Genomic DNA, 22,707 nt, shown 5'->3' with positions numbered 1-22,707 from the left:
AGGTGTGGATGTGGAAGGGGGGGATTTCTTTGTTTACTGAGGAATGGCCATGGGAATGGGGGAGAGGATTGCCTTTGGGGATTAAGGAGTGGGCTTTGTTTTTATGAAGGGCCTTACTTCTTTTCTGAAGTTTTCTGCAGCTAATTGATTCAATTCAGACATTCCTCCTCCCCACTCGGCCAGCCAAGGCCTCGTGCTTGTGATGTGCACAGCCCTGTTTCCCCATCTGCTCTGGCCCCTTTCTCCACGGTGACCCCTGTAAAGGGGTGTGAACCTGCACATCAACCAGAAGCCCTGGAGAGATCAGTCAGGGGCCAACACCTTTGGGTGGATATGTGAGACACACACACACACATTCCTAAAGGCATTATTTTCATCTGAAAATAGATTATAGGTGTACAATTCTATTGGTTCTGACAAATTTACACCCAAGATAACAGTTCCCCCCTTCCCAGAAACTTCTCTCTTGTTTCTTCCCAGTCTGCCTGCTCCCCTCTCCCCAACCACCCTTTGAGGTCTCTGTCAGTTTTACCTATCTAGGGGTTCATAAAAATGGAATGTAAGCCAGCACTTTTAAAGAGGAATTTATTTCAAGTCCGGAGAGAGCACACTGTCCTTGGAGGCCTGGCTGAACATGTGCCCATGAATATGGGACTTAGGTCAAGCATTCTTACCCTCAGATGGACCCAGAAGTCAAACCTGTAATTAGATGGGGGTGGGGGCTGGTTTGGGCTGGTCCTTCCACAGGACAGCCCTATTCTCACCCTGGGTCTGTTAATGAGCTGGGGACAGGTGAGCCTCACACATTCCAACTTGACTGCCTCCAGCGGCATCCAGGAGCTGCTGGTGAGCTATTAATGGAAGGTGCAGGCTTTGTGCTAATTAGAACACTTCAGCTTCCATCTGTGCAGGCACTGGAGCCCCTCACTGGCCAGCCTCACTACCCCCACCCCAGCAGGCAGCCTAGTTCTGTTACCCCCATGAATTAGGGGGTACTGTGAGCAGAACTGCTTCTGGCTGGCTTAGGACAAATCCCTAGTCTTTGTGTGTTTCAGAAATGTACGGGTTGGCGTTTCTCAGCCCTTCTCCCCCTTGTTAGGGTATAGTTGGATCTCAGCGAAAGTTGGATGGAAGTTTGGGACCCATGGCCACCCTCCAGGGTGGGTCAGTGTTATAGGTCTGTCTGGGATTGTTTTGTAAAGGACTTTTCTTGTCTGCCTCCTGGAGAGGGTGGCTCCAGTCCCTTGTTATTACTCCCCTTAGTCTGCCCACCAACCTCACCTCACCCTACAACTGCCCAATCTTTGCTGTCTCAGCCAGCCTAGGATAAGAGCTATGGCCCTTACTTATCTGAAAACAACTATTAAAAAAAAACTTTTAAAATGTATTTATTTCACTTCAGGCCTCATGGATATAATTTTTGCCTCTTATAAACATTTCATTGAAAAAAAAACATATCATGTCATTTAAAGAAAAAGCAGCTCTCAGAATAGGAGAGCTCCTTGTCTAATATGAAGGAAAAAGGGGGGCATTTCTGAGAATGTTCTTTTTTTTCTTTTCTTTTTTTAGCTCCTATAATCCCTCAGGGTGTGTGCAAAAATATCAAGCCCTTATATCAATGTATCTCATATTATTCTGGTTGGGTTATCCTGCTAATAATACCGTTGTCAATGGTGAGTGGATTATTGGCCATGGTGGAACTTCTCCAGGTTCCCTCAAGAGTTTGGACCTGCACTGGAGGGTGAAGCCTGGAAGGGCTGCAGAAACCCCCTGCTTATGGGGAAGGTAGGACTGGCTTACTTGTGTGGCTTTTTCTGCCCCTGAAGGTGTTAATTCCTCATCTGAAGTTCTAGGGTTCAAGTTCAGAATCACCAGGTTTAAAAAAAAAAAAACTCACATTCTAAATTTTAGAGAGGCTGAGCAGCTTGGGGGTGGGGCTCTACTGTGAGATAGGATTTTTTTCCCCCACAGGGTTTACTCTTTCTCTCTCAGGATATCCTTAAGGTGTGGTCTTCACCTCTTTGGGTGAAATGGGGGACGATAGTACCTGGACCTACAGGGGTCATGTGGGATTTACATAAAACATACAGATAAAATCCCGGCACATAGTGGGCGGTAGTCAGATGGTAGCTCAAACGGCAGGGGGTGCACACATGTCTGGGTCTGAAATTCAGAACTTCCCCCTGCTGAAGACAGAATAAAAGCCCCCATAGATACTCGGAGCGTCACCAAAGGGCCCACTAGCCCCCAGCTAGTGCCCTATCTGCTGAGTCCCAAGGGCCTCAAAGAGCACCCCCGTGTATGGGAGATCAGGGAGACACGGGTATCAATTCTGGATGACTAGGGAGGCATCGGTCTTGAGACATTTGAAGTCAGCAGACCCGCATTTACTACCCTAGTAAAGAAGGCTAGGGCTGGAGGCCAAGCCGGCACCTCCAGAAGGCCCGTGTTAGCTCTGTGCATGGAGCTGGCTCTTCCGGAAAACCTCCAGGGGTCGAAGTTTCATTAGTTGTGACACTGAGGAAAGCCAGGTTGTGCCTTGGTTGGGTCGAACTCGGGCTTTCTGTTTAGGTCAAGGGACCTCCGGAGTGACAACCATGGGTGCTACAACAGAACCTGCTCCCTTCTATAGCAGATACCCAGTCCGATGTCTCGCCCATCTTCTGGGTGGACGTGGTTAAGGCTCCGAGCAGCCAACATTTTCCCCCAGGCTGGGGTCGTGACCTGGAGGACGCCTGTGCCCCCACCTCCAGGCCACTGCCCCGGGACCCTGAGGCTTCGAATGAACCGGACACCCTTCTAGGAGTCGGTGGCAGGCGCCCGACGTCTCCTGTCTGTGTTACAGTTGCTCACCGGCAGGTGCTCCAGCTTCCCGCACTTCCTACCTGAGCGCTGCGGCTCCTGCGCTGGCACCCATTGCCTCTCCGCGCGAAGGAGGACATGGCCACCGCCAGGGGAGAGGTGAGTGGCTGTAGCCAGGGAAGGAGGACACAATAGTGTCCCCAAAACGGGTAGGCGACCAGGAACGTTGGAAGATTCCAGGATCCCGTTGGTAAGGCGACTGACTGCCTTTCTGCCCGAGTCCCCTGGAAGGCGACCCACCTCCCTCTCGAGGCCAGAATCCAAAGTCACCGTGCCCTCACACATCCCCCAAGTGGGCGACGGCTTTAAAAATACACCTGCTCGCTTGTGCTCTGCAGCGCGGTCCCGCCGAGCAGGTCGCGGAGCGCTAGCAGGCTGAGCGCACCGGGTGCTAGAAGGATTCTGGCCTCCGAAGTGGCTTCTTAGACCCGTCTGGCCGAAGCCAACCTCGGCTGGGAAAAGGCGCGGCCGCTTCTCCTCCGCCCCGGGGGTCAGGCTAGGCGCACAGCGGGAGCCCAGGGCCTGGTCCGGTGCGCTCACCCGCGGTGCCGACGGGGACTCCCCGGCCGGCCTCACACCTCGAGTCCCAGGTCTCCCCGGGCCTACGGAAGTGCCGGGCGTCCGCGGCGACACCCGGCGAGGAAGACCCCGGAGCGCGGCCTGCGAGGGCACACCCGACGCCGGGTGCCGCCGGGAGGAGAAGCCGAGGCAGGGCCGGGTCCCCTCGGCCTGCACCGAGGCTCCGGAGGGGCCGCGCCGCGGGTCCGGGAGGCCATTTTGAGAGCGAGCAAGCGGCGGCAAGATGGCTGCGTGGGCACGAGGTAGGTCGCCGCGCCGCGGGGGCCGCCGAGCTCCTTCTCGCGCCAACCGGGTCGCTCGGCGACCCACTGAAGCGGCGAGCTCGGGGAGCGCACCCGGCCCAGGAGTTCTGGAGGCTGCCTGCTCTGGGCCACTCCAAGTATTCGACTCCCGCCCAGACCCATCTTCCGTCGCCCTGGGACCCTGTCCCTCAAAGCCTCAGTGATCTTCAGGGCTGCAAAGGAGAAAGCAGCAGGAGAAAGTGGGGTGCTACTGGGTCCCTTGCAGGGACATTATGGGAAGCGTCTTCTCCACCAAGCTGAGGAACAGGCCCAGCTGACAATGGGTTTTGTTGTTGTTTATTTGTTTTTGTAGTTTGAACCTGCAGGCTCTTGGAGAGTTCCTTCCCAGTGCCCACATTTCCTTGAAATTGGGCTGGAGGTGGTGAGCAGCCCCCCTCCATTATCCCAGGCCCTGGTGTGACCCCTGAGGCAAAGAGGGTCCAGATCCCCAATGTGAGACCTTTTGTGAAAGTGTGATTGGGGTTGAGGGTGACCTAGAGACCCCATTCTCACTGCCTAGGCTGGACTGAGGCAGTTTGCGGATAAAGGTGGACGGATGGGAGCCATGGGACAGCATCTTCGGCCTTGCCCTCTCCAGACCTCCGCCCAAGAACCACAACTCTTCTTTCTCCTATGCCCCTATTCCATCAATCCCATTAGTCAGTCTGCTTTCTTAAGCCATGGGTGCCCTAAGGCAGGCCATATACATGTGTGTTTGTATATAAGGTCACCCACCAAGAAACTTCAGTTATCAATTTATGCTTGTTGAATTCGGCCTTGTGCCAGGCCTAAGTGCTTCACGTGAACTTGGACCTCCTTAGATAGGTCGGGTGTTACTCCCTTAAGTGGCTTTCTCCAGAGGATATGATCTGGGGCTGTTAAACCTGAAGCCTGGGTTCTCAATTTGAGTCTCTGCAAGTGTGTGTACGTAAACATAAACACAATGATTTATCTTATCTGTTCTCCTTTCCAATAACCATCAAGCCCCTCCTGAACCCAAGCCCCCTTCTTACTCAGCCCCACCTCACATCTGAGGACTCTCTTGTTACACTCCCCAATGTCTACCCTGAAGCCCTGGCCTAAAATAGTATTTACGATTGGCTACTGTGGTTGCCCTGAGGATCCTGACAGCCAAGACAAAGAGAGTATGGTGACTTTGTAACTCTGCTCAAAAAGGAAGCTCGTTAGGATGGGTCAGAGATAAACGTTTTTCTGATCTCTGGCTTGTATAAAATTGCTGGGCTGGGGATGTAGCTCAGTGGTGAGCTCTTGCCTATGGCTCAATATCCAGCACCAGAAAAAATATTAATAAAGACTATTGATGATTATGTAGGTTGAGTGCACATATCACAGATGGGGACATGAGCCCCCCCCCCAAAATTTGATTTTCTTTAAGTTAGTGAAACAAGGGCTAGGACCAGTCCAAACAAGGACCAGACTCCCCGTCCAGTCTCCAGTCTCCAGAAGCCAGGCTTTAGTGGCCTTCAACAGGGAGATGCTTTACTTGTGGCCTAAGGACCGCTCATCCTCACTATAAACTCTTTTGCCCCGGATGCTGTCTCTTGTTCTTTTCTCAGGTTCCGGGTGCCAAGCTGGACTTCTCATGGTAGGAATCTGTAAGCGGGTGGTAAATAAGAACTAATGCTAAACCTAGTGCTGGGTTCGGAAGCCCTGACTTGAGGGGGGGCACTTTTATCAGTGTGGAGTTCCTGTACCTAGTAATATAACCATAACCACCAGCGCCACCCCAGCAAACGGTGTGAGCTGGGGAGTGGATTTCCCCTCTAGGATGTGACCTGACTTCTGGACACACTATCACAGTACTGGTCCTCACAGGAAAGGGTCATTTGTCTTTCAGGGGCCTTGTCAGTGAAGCCTTCACATTCCTCTAGGTGAAGCAAGGAAGGTGTGTGTCTGAGTCCCAGTCCTGTTGTCCCCCTCCCACCCCAATTGTACCAGGAGATCTTCCGTCTTCTTTAGTGGAGAATCAGCTTCTCTCCCATCTCTTCCCAGGTTTGGTTCCTGGGGATAAGTACACTCACTGGTCTAGCTGTGGCTCAGGTTAGTAAATGCCAGTGGCCCCCAAAAGGTGGGATTTGAATCCTCGGCTTGATGACTGTAGGAACAGAATAGTTTAGTAACCCGGAAATCTGTACCCGAAAAGTGTCACTCCTGATTGTGGGGAGGGCTGTGCTTCCTAATAGGGAGTCCCTCTTTTCAGAAAGGCTCCCACAGATCCGGTCCTAGTCCTAACTGGGCAAAGCAGCAGAACTGGGGCCAGTGTGCAGCGAAAGCCCCAGCTGCAGAGGAAAAACAGGGTTCAGCTCCCCAGATTAGTTACTGTCTACAAGGATTAAAGGCCCCAAATAATGGCTAGCTTCTCCTCTGCTCTGTGCCAAGGGAAGACATGTAAATACAGCCGCACGCCAGCTTAGGCAGTAGATGTGTATAAATCGAATTTAGCAAATCAGATCATGGTTTAAATGCACTATTTAAAGCAGTCCTGCAGTGAAGCCTTTTACAAAGGGAATAATCATTTTGTGATGCTAATCATCAGCCTCCAATTTATCTCCTTTGTAAGTTCAGATGTTGGTGCACTGGGTGTCCTGAAATCGGGGCGCTCTTGTGTGGGGCTCCAGCGATGACTGTCTGCCTTCTTTCTCTGACCTCTCATTTAAAATGGGTGCATGTCCTGCTTCTCACTGGGGGCCTTGGGATGCTTGTCATTTAGCCTGATAGTTCTCATCCGTCCTACTCATCTTTTCATAATCTGATAGAGGCCACCATTCAGCTGCTCCTGGCTCCTTTTCTGAGATTTTTCGCTCTTCCTGGGGGGAGATACAGGCCCTGCTGTTCCCAGACATTAGAACTAACTCCCTCTCTGATCTGAACCTCCTTTTGTTTCCTTGAGCTTCTGGTACCTCTGTTGTTGATCATAAAGACGACTTCAGAGATGACTACATGACAACCCGTCTCTGAGTTTAGAAGGAGAACTAAATGCAGGCAACCCCTTATTGAATAGGCAGTGTCCAGAAACCTTCTCCCCATTCGCAGAAGGAAAAAAAAAAAAAAAAAAACAAAAAAAAACCCTGAGGCCTGGATGTTAAAGTGACTTTTTCCCACAAGTTAAAACCAGAACTCAAAGGAGAACCTGTCTCCTAATTGCTATAAAAGTGTTTTATACACTGAGCTGTAGTTCCTTTCTCTGCAGAGAAAATAAAATCAGACCATCTGGGTAGGAGAGGAAGAATGAAGGAAAGAGATGGATCTGAGTGGAATAAAGGAAGTGGGCAGGAAGCTGGGGAGCTGTGAAGAGCCTGACCTTGCTTAGCTCACAAGCCCTGATATAGTGTCTTTGTCAATGCTGCCACTATTGACGCGTTCCTTGGTAATTATGACTGTGTGTTGGCATGGCGACTCAGAGTAAGGAGACTAGAGGCAGTGGGTAAATGCACGACTTGTTCTCGCCTTCTAAAGCAGAGAGGAGCTTTTGTGGGTAGTTCTTCCAGGGAGACGTGGTGGAAAATTCACCAGCCCCTGTGCTGGAGCATGGGTATTGACACACCATGGGAGCCAGGTGGCCCTGAGCAGGAAGGCACCAACAGAGGGGTCTGACACAGAGGTCTCCCAGAGGCCCCCTCCAGTTCCCTTCTGCTATCTTTCCTCCCCAGCCTTGTAACGTCAAATGTACCCATTTCTACTCCTTTCTGAGTTGTCTCTATTTCAAATAGGTTGGTGTTGCAGTGTCCCTGAACTTGACTGACCATGCCGTCCTCTCCCTAATAGTCCATGGCTATGCATCTGGAAGCTGAAAGGGAAGGCTAGTAGGCCCAGCTGTGAGGATGGAGTCTGGGGCTTTCCCTTCTACCTTGGTGTCCTCTCCATCATAGATACCTTGGCCATATCCTTATCTGAACATGGGGACCTGCTGCTGGAGCCGAGCTGTACTGTTCTGTCCACTGTGATACCCAATAGACATGAATGGTTGATCTCATAAGTGTGGGTGCTTTGGGTGGTATGACACATTTAAATAATACTGGACTAAATAAAATATATAATTAAAATGACCTGTTTCTTCTGTCTTTGGACTGAGGCTTCTAGAATTTAAGATTACATAGGGAGCTCCCCCTTACAGTTCTGCTGGAAATGGCTGATCTAAGCCAGGGGATGGAGCCCCCTTACAGACCTGACACTTGAACTGATTGTTCTGCTCTCATCCAAGAGAAGTCTAATCACAGAGGTCTATGCATAGAGTGCAGGAAAAGCCAGGTAGAGAGTCTCGGGCCTGAGGGGGCTTTTAGGACAGCCTAGAAGAGCCCATTAGGTGGGGTTTACCCCCTCAGTCCTTGGAGGTGGAAGTTGTGGCCTGAGTCTACGGGCGACATTGTATTCTTCAGCATTTAAGGTAAGAGTAGCCCTGAAAGAACCTATAGATAAAAAAATTTTAGGTCAGCAGTACCCTAGTGGGTTTGTGTGGGCAGAACTGGAGCTGACAGGATCATTGTTCCAAAAGTAGGACCCACACCCCCCACTGGTGACTTCATATTCTCCCAAACACAGAGAAACCACTAAACAAGGGAAGACAGCTGTGTGTCCCAGGTTCACATCAAACTCCCTTTTGGCTAGGTTCTTTTCGTTGGAACATGGCTGGGGCTGCCCATCTCCTGAGTGCCCCTCCTCTGCTCAACCGATTAGCAAGCCCCAGCTTCTGGGATGCTCCTTGGCTCAAAGCCAGCATTTTCTTGGAGAGGCTCCTACTTTGGCTCCCTGCCAGGCCTCTGGTCTCCAGAGGTGCTGGGCTCATCCTGCTGTCAGAGGGTAGAGGGCTGCTCAGCCTTCTCACCTTGGAAGACCCCAGGCTGTGGGCCAGCCTTGCCACCAGCTCTGGCCCCTTTCAGAATCTTCAGTTTCTACTGGGTTAAGGGCCTGCCAGCCTCCGTACTCTGGGGGTGGCAGAAAAGTGACTTCTCATTGGCGTTTGAGAGATGGGGGATGGAAATCCTGGTGAGTCATAGTGATGGTGGTACAGAGCATCCACCAGGTGCTTGTACTGTGCCAGCTTCTGTGCTAATCTTGGCACACTGGGTCTTTGAGGCCTGGTTCAGAGTCAATATAATCCAGAGTCCACTCTTCTTTTCTTAGCCAAATATCATATGGGGTGGCATGAGGTATGTCTCAGAAGCTGTACTTCTTAGAAGCCTGACTCGGTTGTCATGAGGTCCTTGTTTCCCAAGGGATCAGCTGGGTCTCAGGAAGCAGCATGGGGTTCTTTGGGTTGCTAGAGGATATCTCTGCAGCATCTCCTTCTTCAGGTAGGCAACACAGCTGAATAAGCAGATGGGAAAGTTCAGAACCAGGTCCCCAGGAACCCCAGTAAGGAATCAGAGAGGTGGAAAACATCTCCTTGGGTCCTGGCTTGTCTTGATATTGTCTGTCAGCCAAAGCCTTGCTGTGCTTCACTTTATAAAAATCAGGGTGGTTCCAGGACAGCCAGAGAAAGCCTGCTTCAGATAGATAGATAAATAGATAGATAGATAGATAGATAGATAGATAGATAGATAGATAGATGGATGGATGGATGGATTGATAGATTAGGACTACACAAAGAAACCCTGTCTCCAATCAGTCAATCAATCAATCAATCAGGACAGCCAGAGCTACACAGAAACCCTGTCACAAATAAGTAACTTAAATAAATAAGTTAAAAATAAATGAATGAATGAATGAATGAATGAATGAATGAATAAAGTCAGGGTGACCCAACTCCACCAGCTCCCACAATTGCAAGAGATTGACTGCTTAGGGTGAATGTGGGTGGATTTTGTTTCTGCTCCTAGAAGTGACACACAAGCATATGGGAGAGGGGTAGGGTCTGTGTCCTCTTTCCAGTCTTGTTTTCTAAGGTGTATGTTGTGATATGATGTGTGTATGTATGCTCTGTGTGTACGGATAGCTGCAGAGCCCAGAAGAGGGCTTCAGGTCCCCTGGAAATGGAATTACAGATTGGTAAGCTGCCTAACAAGAGTGTGCAAATGTATGCTTAGTCCTCTGGAAGAGCTTGAAGCACTCCAAACTGCTAAGCCATATCTCTCCAGCCCTCGCTCTTGTTTCCTTAAGCAAAGAATGTCAAGACTCCCTTTTGTCTGCCAGTTTGGCAGCACAGGAACTTGCTCGTTAGGACCATCACCTCTGAGAGTATTACTTATTAAGGGCCTTGGGACAGTAAAGGGAAGGGGAGGAGGTCTCTAGTATACCCGTCCTTATGAGTCTGCAGTTTCTTGTATGCCATTGCATTTAAATACATATTAACATATATGTATGTCTATCTGTATAGTGTGTGTGTGTGTGTGTGTGTGTGTGTGTGTGTGTGTAGATCAGAGGACAATATGAGGAGCTAGTTCTCTCTACTGTGTGAGCCTGGTGATGAAACTCGGGTCATCAGGCTTGGCAGCCTCCCTAACCCATCTCGTCAGCCTCTTCAACTGCTGCAGATTCTCCCTGATGCTGTTGGAGCACAGCAGTGAGGCAGAAACCGCAAAGCTTACAGAGTTCAGGTTCTGGGGCCTTTCTGATCTAGTTCAGAAACCATGAGTGAGCCAGGTTTCCTCTTTGTGGACTACTGTTCCACCTGCAGAATAACACTCAAGAAATACCAGGGCCTAAGTTCAATCCCCGCGTCTGAGACAGGAGAGGAAGGAAAGTGAAAAGAGGAGAGAGAAATAGAGATATTTAGAGAAAAAAATACTAGTGTGTATCCCTTGATGTCCATATCTTGATGTCGGTCACACATTTGTCGTGAATAAAATCCCTGGAAGACAGCAAGCAAGGGGCCAAGCTCTGCTCCCAGTCAGTTCACACTGCCCTACATCATTGTGTTTCCTGGTCGTGCGTAAGCTCCACAGTCTAGCGAGAACCCTGACGTGCTCCCTGACCTCTGGGTCAGAGGGAAGAGCTTGAAAAGCCTTAGCAGGGTTTTATCCGGGGAATATGGTCTAACTTGGGTCCAGGCATTAAGAAAAGAGGAATTTGTCTGGAGATAGAGGTATCAGAGAAGGCTTCCTGTGCCCAAACATGTCTTTTAGGCCACCAAGAGGACAGGAGAGGGCATCCATGCTACAGGAGAGTATTCTCTGACCAGAGGTTCAGAGAAGCCGCAAGTATCCTGATGGACAGGGCATGAAATTTGGAATGGAGCATCAGGTCAGATGGTAGAAGCCGAGAATAACAGGCAGGAAGCCAACTAAAGGGACTGGCCTGGTCACCATGGGTACAAGGTGGGAAGGATGGAGGCTGTCAGGCCCTGTGCCACCTAGGCCAGCTGGAGCTGAGCAGGCGTGCCCACTCTGTGCCTGTCAGCCTGTAGCACTTGGCTTGGGCCTGGGAGCTCATGGAGCCATTTCCAAGTTTGCGAGGAAATTGTGGAGTCCAGAAACTGGACATCTTCCCATGCCACAGTATTTTTTCTACCACTATCATTTATTCATTCAACATTTATTGACGTACATTATGTGTCAAGTAAAGCCTTAGGGACATAGAGGAGGAAACCACAGTCCTCTATCCAGCCCTTTAGCTCTTGTAATATGGAACTTTACATATCTATCCACAACAGGAAAGTCAGGCTGAGGGGAGGGAGTGCTGAGTTAGCAGGCATAGGATGTGACAGTTACCATCATTTGGTGGCTTCTTGCCTCCCCTTGCCCCCTCCACTCAAGAATCTGCAAGAGCAAAGTCAGAGGCCATTTCATACTTTGCCCATGGTGGCTGTCAGCTCTCACTTAGCTTCCGCCAGACTTCAGTTCTCTGGATCCCACCAGTTCTATAATTTCCCTTTCTCCATTTAAAACAATTTTGACCTTAAGAATCAGAATTATCAGCCGGGCAGTGGTGGCGCATGCCTTTAATCCCAGCACTTGGGAGGCAGAGACAGGCAGATCTCTGTGAGTTCGAGGCCAGCCTGGTCTACAAGAGCTAGTTCCAGGACAGGCTCCAAAGCACAGAGAAACCCTGTCTCAAAAAACAAAACAAAACAAAAAAGAATCAGAATATCATTAACTCATTGGGATTTCTGTATGAGACTAGTAGGGAACATCTTAAGTACAATTAAATAATAAGCTACACCTGGAAGAATTCATGGATGAATGTTTTCTTCTCCTTAGACACCAGAAGCTTCCCTGGAGAGCCAGGTTCAGAATTCTCCCTGGTTCTCCTCACGCTGGATCCTGAGCGCTGCTCTTGGCACTTAGGCTTGCATTGGTAAACTAGCAGTGGTGAGCACCTGGCCGCCCTTCCCTGCACAGTGGGGTTTTGGCCCAGCCCTGCAAATGGAGCCTTAACCAGCCCTCCAACCCTGACTATGGACTTTTTCTGTCCCTTGCCTTCCAAGAACAGGAAAGACAAATGGCTTTCTTCTTCTCATTACTACTACTCTGGTAGACTTGTTACTGGTGTGTGTGTGTGTGTGTGTGTGTGTGTGTGTGTGTGTGTGTGTGTGAAAGATAAAACTCTTAGATACTGTATGGTGAGTATCAGAACACATTGGAGGGTCCATGCCACTTTTGGTACCTGGGAGTTCTTTCTAAATCTTTGGTTTGGCCTCAAGAAGACTAGGAGGACATGCCCTGACCTCTTGCTTCCTTCTGTACTGTCTAGCTGTTGCTGGCGTGCCAGGTGAGTGTACTTGAAATCGATTCTTCTGTGGACAGGTGACTAGCCACTGGTGAGACGGCAGCACTGGGCACTTTCTAAAACTCTGCTTTCCCTTTCATACTGGAAGTCCAGAGGTCTGTGAGGATGCTGTCCCAGGAAGAGAGCTTCTACTCTTGTTCTGTATGCAGGACAACAGAGCAAGGTGGTTTTCGGGGTTTAGCTGCTAGCAAGTGGGTCTTCCTTATACTGAGTGACCTTGGCTCCCTTGTGGCTTCCTTTGCTTAGATTTCCTGGAGAAAGTGGACTGAATAAATGTCACCCCTCCAGAGACTTGCCGAATGACAGCTCCCAGTCACAAGGAAGCTGCTGGGAGATACTTCCTCCAGAGTAGAGTGGTTCACAGACCCCTGTGCTGAAGAAGGAGGAGCACAGTTGTCTCATTTCCTGTTCTGCTGTCCCCCTCATAGGCCTTGTCTCTCTTTCAGGACATTCTCCAGGGTCAGAAGAAGAGAAAAGAAGAAAGACGGCTTGGTGGCGACTAAAAAGGTGTGCTCCCTTCCAACACATGCCGCGGGCCCCGCCAGCAGCCATCCCCTCTCGGTGGCTGCAGACAGATGGTGCAGGTAGAACACGCTCTCATTCACTGTCGTTGTTACTGCTTCTCCTTCGCTGGGACAAAAACAGCCTCGTCTGAGAAAGACACCAAAATAGGGAAGCCAGATGTGAGGGCATACACTTCCCATCCTGGCTCTTCAGGAGGCTGAGGCAGGAAGAATGCTTGAGCCCAGGATTCAATGTCAGTTTGAAAAACTAATGAGGCCCTGTCTCAAAATATAGTACAGTATAAGCAGATGGAATGTTCCCTTCTTGTGGGCCTAGTTGCTTGCTAGGTTGATCCATATCAAGTTTCTTTACTGTTAAATCAAGACCAGTCAACTGTTGATATGGTTCCTTTATGAGATGGTACATATTAACCATTTGTGTTCCTCTCATCCTACGACACCCCTTCAAAACTATTTTAACAGCAAGAAACTGGAGCCTGAGATTGTGCTGAAAGAAAAACTATCCCAGCAAAGCTCCACTTTGCTCCGATGTCAGGATATGTTGTCTTGAGATACAGGACAATCAAAATGACTTTTGAAGCCCAGATGTGGTGATGCAGGCCTTTAACCCTAGTACTTGGGAGGAGGGCGCAGGGAGATAAGAAGTTCAAGGTCATCCAGGGCTACCTGAGCTCCTGCCTCAGAAAGCAAACAAAAGAAGTAAAGGAAAAGACAAAATGGCTTTGGTTATCCTTTCCTTCACCATTAATAAAAGAAGGAAAGCCTCTGCGATAGCCTCGCCAGCCCTGACTGAGGACTGGACCAGTTACGGAACTCTGATTCAGAGCCCTTTGCTTCCATCGGATGGTGAGATGGTGTTTTACTTCTCCATCATGGGAGGCTGCGGTGCAGTAGAGGAAGCAGGGTGCTGGGGTGCTGCCTCGCAGCTACACCACAACCTCTTGGCCACCCCAGCGGCGGGGGTGCCATCCAGTCTTCAGTACATCACTGTCAGTGTGTGTCTGTGGCCGCCTCTGGGTGTGTGTGTTTCTTTTTGTATCTCCGTGTCAGTGTCAGGCCGTGTGTGTCTATTTATGTCGGCCTGTCTAGGCGTGCTCAGTGTGACAGGGAGCTGGGGGCGGTGTTGGTAAAGGAAGACATTTCCAAGCCTCAGCTTTCCCCTCGGGGACATCAGGATGCTGGTATATATGTACTTGCACATATATAGATACAGAGCTTTTGTCATGCTGTTCATTGGATGGGGGCTGCATTCAAGTGTCTGGCCAGGTATGGCCTGAGCAGTGGCCTGGCTGGGGAAGCCCCATCTGCCAAGAGCACACAGAGTTGCCTTCCCGCCCTCCCTGTCCATGGGGAGCCTGTCACTTCGCAGTTTACCATCTACTCTCTAATTTATTAGATGGGAAGGAGGAGAAAATGAAATGTTGCCTGAAGACAATGGCCGAGACAGCTCGTCCCACCCTGCACAGCCGCCAGCGCCTCCTTCCCCAGCCTTGACTCCTCTGTCGTGAGTCTGCACATTACTCTGCTAACCCTGAGGTAAGAGAGAAAAGAACCTCCAAACCATTCTGTTAAAAAGTTATGCCCGCCCCCTGCACGTGCAGAGATAGCTGAGAACTGTTGAAGGAAGAAGCCACCAAGATGAAGGCCTGAGTGAGCATAGGATCTAGCTGCTATACCATAGACACAAGGCCCTTCATCCGCTCTGGGGCTCCCACCTCGTAGTCCCAAGACTCCCAGATCCCAGCCAAGCAAGGGAGGGGCAAGGGGCCCAAGGCAGCTGCAGGGGCTATGTTAGTAAACACTTTACTGGCTTCCTATTTTCTTCACACACACCCCCACCCTTCTCCACTCCCTGATGCCCCTTACACACTCCCACCCCCCCCAGCATCCCCCTTTCTGTGGCCTGCACAATGAGCTCATTGTCCCGGGTGTGATTTGAATAAGGGATCTGCGGGCCTGTTCCCAGCATTGTCCGAGGGGCTGGGAAAAACCCCAGTGCAGGCAGGAGGACCAGACCAGACAGAGACAGATGCCTAAATTAGCAACAAAGCTTTGTGCAGGTCCCCTGGACAAGGGCTCGCCTTGTCTGCATGGACTCAAGGGTGTGGAGCTGGCCGGCTGCTCGCATGTCTCCCCATGTTAATTAGTTTTGCATGCATGTCTGAGAAGGTGCCAGGGGAGCTGTGTTTGCCTTCCTCCTCCCCCAGGAGGGGGCCCTGTTTGTGACTGGCCAGTGGGCTGGAAGCTGGGAAGTTGAGCTTGGCAGGGCTGGGCTGGGCCTACCTGGGGAGCTAGGCTCAGATTCTGGATGGGGATTCCCAGCTTCCCTGTCCTGCTGTTCTTTGCCCTGTGGGGAGCCTGGCTTTGCTCTCTGTGCCCCCTCCACTACTTGCCCTGCTGCTGAAAGTTGGTCAGTTCTAACTACAGGGAACTAACTCATTGGCTTCTACCCAGACCCAGGCTACTGCCTGTCCATCTGGCAGTCTGTCTCTTGCGACACAGGGCCCCTTGGGACCAGGCAGCAGAAGCGACCAGTCTGGGCTCTCTTCTGTCCCAGAGCCAGATGGCCAGTCGGCTTATCGCATTACGGCCTCCTCTGTCCCCAGACCCCTGCCGTCCATAGCAGGTCAGGATCTTGTTTAGGATATAGTGAAGAAGCTTCCTTTTCAGCTCTTGTAGTAGGGTGGTGGACAGTGTGCAGTCATGGCCTTGCCACTGGCTCACTGTGTGACCTTGGACAGCGCAAGTCCCTCTGCCCCTTAATCTCAGTAGCCAAATGATGGGGCTGAGCTTCAGGAACTCTTGTTCTCCTCCTAGCCGAGGATGTCTTTGCTGTTGGTGATCAGCTCAGCTTGTGTTCATTCAGCACAATGACAAGGGTGAGACCAGTGGAGGGCGGGAGGACTATGGAAGGACAGAGTCGGTCACTGCATACACTCAAGTGGGGCTTTGTGTTTTCTGGGCAGGTGATGGAAGATGAGGAATCAGCAGAGCCTGTCTCCTCGGGTCCTCCTAGAGCCCCCTGCCAAGCCTGCTCTTCCTCTGGCCTGTATGCTGCAGTGGTGGAAAGCCACTCCAACCCAGCCCAGGTTAGGAGAATCCCGATGGAGAGCAACTGCTGGCTGGGGCCCCTGCAGGTCCTTGGCCAGGGCACGGGGCAGAAAGGCTGGACACCTGCTGGGCTAAGCTCAGCCAGGCCTCCTAGCAACTTCCCAGGTCATGTCTTCAGAGTGTCTACCCCTCTGGAACCCCACAGGAGCCCCAGGAAGTGAGGGCAAGTATGCAGCCTTGCTCCTCTCGTTCATGGGCATCTAACTCTGAGCTCTTTGCCAAACTCTTCCCTTGTCCACACAAGTCTTCCCCCTTGTGACCCAGCATTTGGGTGACTGAATGTCTAAGCATAGGACTCGTCAGTCCAAACACCCTGCTCCTTTCGGTTTTGGATTAGTTTTCAATCACAGATGAACCAAGCCTATGACATTCTTTATAGACAGAAAGGAACTCTGTGTGTCTGTCTGTCTGTTCTCTCTCTCTCTCTCTCTCTCTCTCTCTCTCTCTCTCTCTCTCTCTGTGTGTGTGTGTGTGTGTGTGTGTGTGTGTGTGTGTGTGTGTTCAAATTTTAGATAAGATCTCTGTGTAGTCCTGGATGTCCTGGAATTTCCTATGTACTCCAGGCTGACCTTGAATTTACAGAGATCCTTCTGCTTCTTCTGAGGGCTGGGATTAAAGGCCTGTACCCCCACTCCCGACTACTGTGTGTTAAATAAGTTGGGGTGTCTTCATATGCAGAAATCCTAAGGTCTTTGGGAAAATATGTGAATGCCTGGTTGGTCCCCTCTCTTGTTCCTTTTTTGCCAACCTTCTGTCCTCAGTCATGGTGGGAGGTACCCTGCTCTAAAGCAGGCAGCTGGTCAGAGACCCACAGGGAGCTTTGTGGTTGACCTCAGATGACCTTGCAGGACAACAGGTGAGCCTAGGCTTTTTTCCTCCTTTAGCTAGTTTCCTGCTTCCCACCTCCCTCCATCTCAATATACCTTCCTCCCTCAGCTGTTTCTCACTCAAGCTGGGAGTCTGATGGAGTAGCCCAAGCTTAGTGAGGAAGAACACAGAAGCCAGACACAGTGAGCCAACTGTCTGCAGTAGGGGTGGGAGGAGAAAAGATGGCGGGGGCCTTGGGGGAGTTGCCCACTGCCCTTCCTGCCCCATTCCTCTCTTAGCTGCCTCAGCTGCTGCCTCAGCTGTATCTGAGCTTCTTAATCTGGTGATCAGTGTGGTGCTGGGAGGACGGGCTGGCAGAGGCTTTAGGAGGTGACAAGGGATCTTAGGAGTCACACTCTGCTGATGGAGCATCACCAAGTGTCATGGCAAAGCTGGGGAATCACATTCCAAGCGCAGCTCCCCCTCTGGAGGCAGCAGCCTTGGCTGGGCTGGACCCAGGATGGGTGGAACCCGGCGATAGCTAGGACACAGCCCTTGCCTTGCCTGCTGTAAGGCTTCACCTTGTTCTTTGTTCCTGAGAAGGAAACTTCCCAAGATTAGTGCTTTCTAGTTCTTTCTATGTGACCAGGCCTTTATTTTTCCGTAGCTGCCCTTAACGGTACCCTAGCTCCTAGATCTTCCAGCTGCCAATCTCAATTACAAGTGGTATCTGTTTGTTACAGGTCGTCATTCCCCTGGTCAGTCAGGAAAATACTATCAGAGCTGGCCAGGGGGATAGATGTGTTCTACAGATGAGTGGCTATGCTAGACAGGATGCCTTCCATATTAGTATGAGTGGCTCCGAGGAAACCCAGATAGTTTATAAAGTGAAGTCAGGATGTGAATGCAGGCTCAGGTCGTTCTGGGGCCATGTGGCCACCAGGAGGTAGGCAAATTCCTGGCTGGAGAGAAAGGACAGAGGGACAGAAAAGGGACAGAAGAGGCAGACACTCAGCCCTGGATTCATGGGCATTTAGGTTCCTGAATGTCCTGGGAGTTCGAAAGCCTCATCTGTAGTGTTGGACTAGCTGCTACCTGTGGAGCTGTGGTGACTCTAGCAGGCACACCTGCTCTTCTCCGTAACTATGTGACAGAGAGGAATGAGCTGAAGTTTTCAAGGTCACCCAATATGGCTGTGTTTGGGGGAGGGACACTGGCAATATTCGGAGTATTAACTACCAACTGGCCTTGGTACCAGTATGGCAACTTGCCTGAACCAGCAGCCCATGAAAGAGGGCACAGCTGGACCCAAATCAATCCATTGTCTTTTTGTCTCTCTGCTCCATCACATAGGTATCTGTTCATCTGCAAGCTCACAGCCTCCCTCAGGGCACTCCCTGACAAGATAGCAGGATGCATGATCCTGGGATCTCCTTTGCTCTCTCCAGGTTGGATCTGCCTTCCTTGGGGCATACCCCATCTGATCTGAGCGGCAGGCTGGCACTGGTGAAAACCTACCCCAGCCCCTCTCCATGGGGATGAGCTTCACCTGTGTCTCTCACTGCCATTTTCAGAAGCTCTGTAGTAGGAGCCTGTCCTCACTCTGACTCACCTCCTTATGCTCTGCTTCTTTCTCGAGGGAACATTAGTGGCTCCTGCTGCCTGAGAGTGTGATGCTGGAGATGGATGGAGCTATGTTATATTACTGAAGAAAGCTTCTGGTCTTAAGGTAGCATAAGTCTTCAGTCCCAGGATTTTGGAGACAATCCCCTACCTTTGACATATGCACCTTGACAGTAGTGGTTTCTACTGGGGTTTTCTCCTTACTGAAATCCTTCCCTTTCAGGGTCTGAGGTGGCCTAGTAAAAAAAAAAAAAAAAACAAGGTCACAGGAAGATCCACTCAGAGGTCAGAGGGTCCTCAGTCCTCCAGCCCACTAGGATGCTTAGGACACAAGGCAAGCTTCTTCCCTCTCCGGACCTGGAAAAGGAACACTGGATACGACGATGTCTGCAGCCACTTAGCCCCTACCTTTTATAATTTGGGAATTCTTTTTTTTTCTGCTTTGTTACCTACAAGTCAGCCTACCCCCTCTTCCTGACTTTCAGAAAAGTCAGCTTTTTCTCCTTCAAGCTGTCCTGGGCCACAGGTTGATTCCTCTACCCAAAGCCTAAGAAGAAACAACCAGCCAAAGAGACAGAGAACCCGGAAGCTTGTCTCAGCGCTGACCTTCGACACTGTTCTGGAAAGCAGAGCAGAGGCCTGGGCCAGACCGTGGGTTTTGGCTAGGCATGCTTCCAGCCAGAGTCTGGATGCTCTGTCTTCTCCTCTGGTTCCGAATGTTCTAAACAGCGCCCTGGTGGTTTCGGGAAGGTTTGTCATATATTTGGGGCCTTTCCTGGGCCAGAGTCTCTTGGATTCCACAAAGGCACCACTTTTTCTTGATGTCTGGTTTCTATCCCTGACTTCCCCAGCCAGGTGGCTCCGCTACAGGCACATCTAAAACAAGTCTGGCTGTGAAGTTTAGAAGGCGTGAAACCAATATCCCTGTATGGCCAGGGTGACCCTGGGCCAGTGCATAGCTTCACCGAGAACTGTTTCCATGTTTATAAAATGGGAAAGGGGGTAGGGAGGGGATACGCCTCAGTGGTAAAGAGCTTTCCAAGCATCCTCAAGACTTTGGGATGTATCCTTAGACTCAAAATATAACAATAATAGTAACCATGCCTTTCACACACATTACGTGAGATATATAAATGAGTCCTTCTTCAGCTTCAGGACTTCCCTGCTAGGGAGTCCTGAGATGACCTAGGGGGAGCCTCTCTCCTCCCCATTTTCCCCTTCCCAGCCCTCATAATACCTGAATGGAATTCAGAGGGCACCTGCCTCCCCGAGTGCCACCTGCTCACAGACTGTTCCTCTTGTTTTTAGAGCGTCCGGCGAAAGGAAGTGATGGGTCAGGCTCTGTTCAGCTCTTTTGGAAAGAGAGAAGTCGCAACTCCTGCTAGGGTCACAGGACGAATACAGAGCCAAGCTGCTTCAGAAACAGAAGAATGGAGCAGGAAAGAAAATGCAACGTCACCACCCTGTCACCACCCTGAGGCCACTGCACAGGGTGCAACCCAGCCACCAGGGACTCGGCAGGAGACCGGGGAAAGTGCCCCACAGCCCTCCTAGAGTGCCTCTGTCGTTGACGTGGCAACTCCTCCACGCCTGCCCATGCCACACCTTTCAGGACTGTTCTGGGTCTGCCGTGCTGTGGGACACTCTGTCCAGCCACTTGGGAAACGGAAACTTCACCACGGCATTTCCACCCTGGAGAACTAGGCAGCACACTGGGAAGCAGCCAGGGAAGGGACTCCAGCCTCCCAGGAGTTAAAGATGCCTCTCCCCAGCTGTCCTCCCCTTGGTGCTCCTTTTCCTCCCTCCTTCTGCTCACAGCAGGCAGGGCCTGGAACCAGGAGCCATGCTGCTATGCTGTTGCCAGGGGAGCTGGGAGGCAGATCGGAGCTATGCAGGGAAAAGGCTCAGCCTGTCAAAGTGTCTGAGATGAACCACCGCCATCCTGTGCAGCTGGGCTCAGCTGTGTCTCGGCTCTTGTTCTGTGCCTGAGAACGGTGAAGCCCAGTGAGGTTCAAGGGCACACTCGCTATTCATTAGTCAGGGGTTCTTGACGTCCTGTCTCTCCCAGGCATGGGTTCCCCCCTTCCTCTTTCTCTCCCTCCTGTGACACATTCCTGGGTGCCTGTGGTGAGGACTGCACACCCCCTCCTGCATGGCCCCCTCCACACAAATCCTGAATCAACTCCTGTTAAGGACACCGGGCGGGACAGAGACAATGGCTTCAAGAAACCATTCAGGCGGGACCCCAGCCACATTCGCCTGCCCTCCACTCCCAGTGCCCCTACAGATCCAACTCTGCTGTGACTCAGGGCACCCTTGGGCCCCCAGCTTGCACAAGCCTAGACAGGAGCAGGCCACTAGGTGCTGCCCTACACAACAGGCCAGCGAAGTGCTATTCTCAGTGGGCCCCTCAGTGGGCGCCTCTATCCCACTGGCTAGATATTTTTGTGCAGTTGTTTGGGGACTAGAAACTGTACAGTATTTTCTGAAATGTCACAATGTCAACATGTAAAAGGTGCATTTACTTGGTTACTAATTTTATGACTAGGAATTTTCTCCAGATACATTGGGAAGGTTTGCTAAGAAGCATGGACAAGGAACTGCGGTTCAACTACTGTGTCATTTACTACTGTGGAATGCTACAGAGCCGTAAAAGTGTGGCAATCTCTGCACACCAGTGATATCCAAGGCTGACTGATAAACTTAAGTGGATATAATCTATTCAGACAAATAATAAATAAATAATAATATATTACAGAACAATCAAGTATGTTCTTGTTTGTATACATTTAAAAGTCTGTCATGGAGTCTGAGTTATGTGAAGCTCGGTGGTAAGATACAGACAGTACACAAGAGGCCTGAATCAAATAAAATATATCAGCCATAAGCTATGTCTGTGTCTGGATAGCTCCTGAACATAGGCACTGGACGGCAAACCTCTGGGAAAGGGGAGGGGTTTCTTCCTGTATGTTTGTGTTTGTTTGGTCGCTGTGTTTCTGAAATGCTTCCATTGAAAACGAAAGGGTAGTAGTAGAAGTTAAGTAGGCTTAACTTCTCTCAGTCAGTAAAGGGTAGGCACTTCAGGACAAGGTGGTGATGTATCAAGGAAAAGTATCTGAACAGTACTGGTGGCCTCTGGCCAATGGCATTGCTGCAGCCTAGTAATCCTGTGTCACCACCATTGCTGCTACTATTAACCTGAAGCCCACTGTGTTCCAGGCTTAGCTTTTCTGGTTCTTGCTTAGTTGAACATCATTTTTCAGTCCCACCTATGCAGGAGACAGAGCAAGGAAATCAGAGACAATATCCTAGAGTGGGTAAGTCAAGTGTGGCTCCTGATTTTCCTCTGGGAGGACCTGCTTCGAGGAGGGGGGCTTTGTGGGCTGTGTTGATTAGGAGTAGGTACCCTTCCCCGCTTTAGCCCAATGGAGGTGCCCTGCTGGGGACAGCCTGCCTTCAGGAGTGGACTGACTCTGAAAGGCTCTATCTGCATACACAGCATGTGTCCAGAGATACACCACCTGACCCTGCTGCTCCCAGTGCTAATCAAATGCCTGGCTTTACCCCCAAAGGAGTAAATTGCTTGCTAGAGGGTGTCTGTAAAGGGCAATGTGGAGCTGAGCATTGAGGCTTAAATCCTACGTAGGTCTAGATACAACATCCCACAGAGCTCTGTGTTGGGTCCTGAGACCTGGGAGCCAGCAAGTAGAGTTGACCAGAGGAACCTGGGAAACCCATGGAGGTCCCTGGACTTTGATGGCCGCTGGAGGAAAGCAGCCTGCCTGCCGGAGGTGGGACTGTCAAGTGCCAGGCCTCCCGCTCGGGTGCAGGGAACCCTAGTTTTATAGTGTGGGAGCCACTAGTACACTCATTTTACAGGCGATACTGAAGTTCAGAAATGTTGTTACATGTCCCAAGTCACAGCTAAAAAGGGCCTGAACTGAGACTTAACATCCCTCTCATTGATTGCAGTCTGGACTCCTAACACCAAATGTATCTTGTTTGGCTGGGCCACTTAAAAGAGGTTCCCTAAGTCCAAACCCTCCTGGCCAGTTAACCTCTCCCTTCAAGGTTCCCACAATGTCTTACCTGGGGCCCTCCCTAATGCTATCTAATTTCATCCTTGGGCTATGCCAAGTCTTGGAGCCTGGGCACTAGGCCTGGAGAAGGAATTCCGAGCCATATAGAGATTGGAGGCCTTCAGTTAGTATTGCTATGAGGACTATGTTATCTGC

At 50.7% G+C, this 22,707-nt stretch overlaps 1 long non-coding RNA gene across 3 annotated transcripts; it reads left to right on the top strand.

Moving 5' to 3' along the window:
- Positions 1–1,949: 1,949 nt before the first annotated feature.
- On the top strand, positions 1,950–21,359 carry LOC125400743 (uncharacterized). Of its 3 annotated transcripts, XR_014999415.2 has the most exons (7): positions 1,956–2,961; positions 12,854–12,991; positions 14,328–14,467; positions 15,898–16,020; positions 18,499–18,578; positions 18,696–19,222; positions 19,781–21,359. It is a non-coding gene; the product is annotated as an uncharacterized LOC125400743 (long non-coding RNA). The 3 variants fall into 3 exon arrangements; XR_015736283.1 differs by having other exon boundaries at positions 1,950–2,961; positions 18,499–19,222; XR_007232079.3 differs by lacking the exons at positions 18,499–18,578; positions 18,696–19,222 and having other exon boundaries at positions 1,982–2,961.
- Positions 21,360–22,707: the final 1,348 nt, after the last annotated feature.

The sequence above is a fragment of the Myodes glareolus genome, chromosome 24 (assembly GCF_982192425.1).
Source record: "Myodes glareolus chromosome 24, mMyoGla1.1, whole genome shotgun sequence".
Classification (NCBI taxonomy): domain Eukaryota; kingdom Metazoa; phylum Chordata; class Mammalia; order Rodentia; family Cricetidae; genus Myodes; species Myodes glareolus.
The sequence above is the reverse complement of the archived record's forward strand: the minus strand, read 5'-3'. Positions and strand labels throughout refer to the sequence as shown.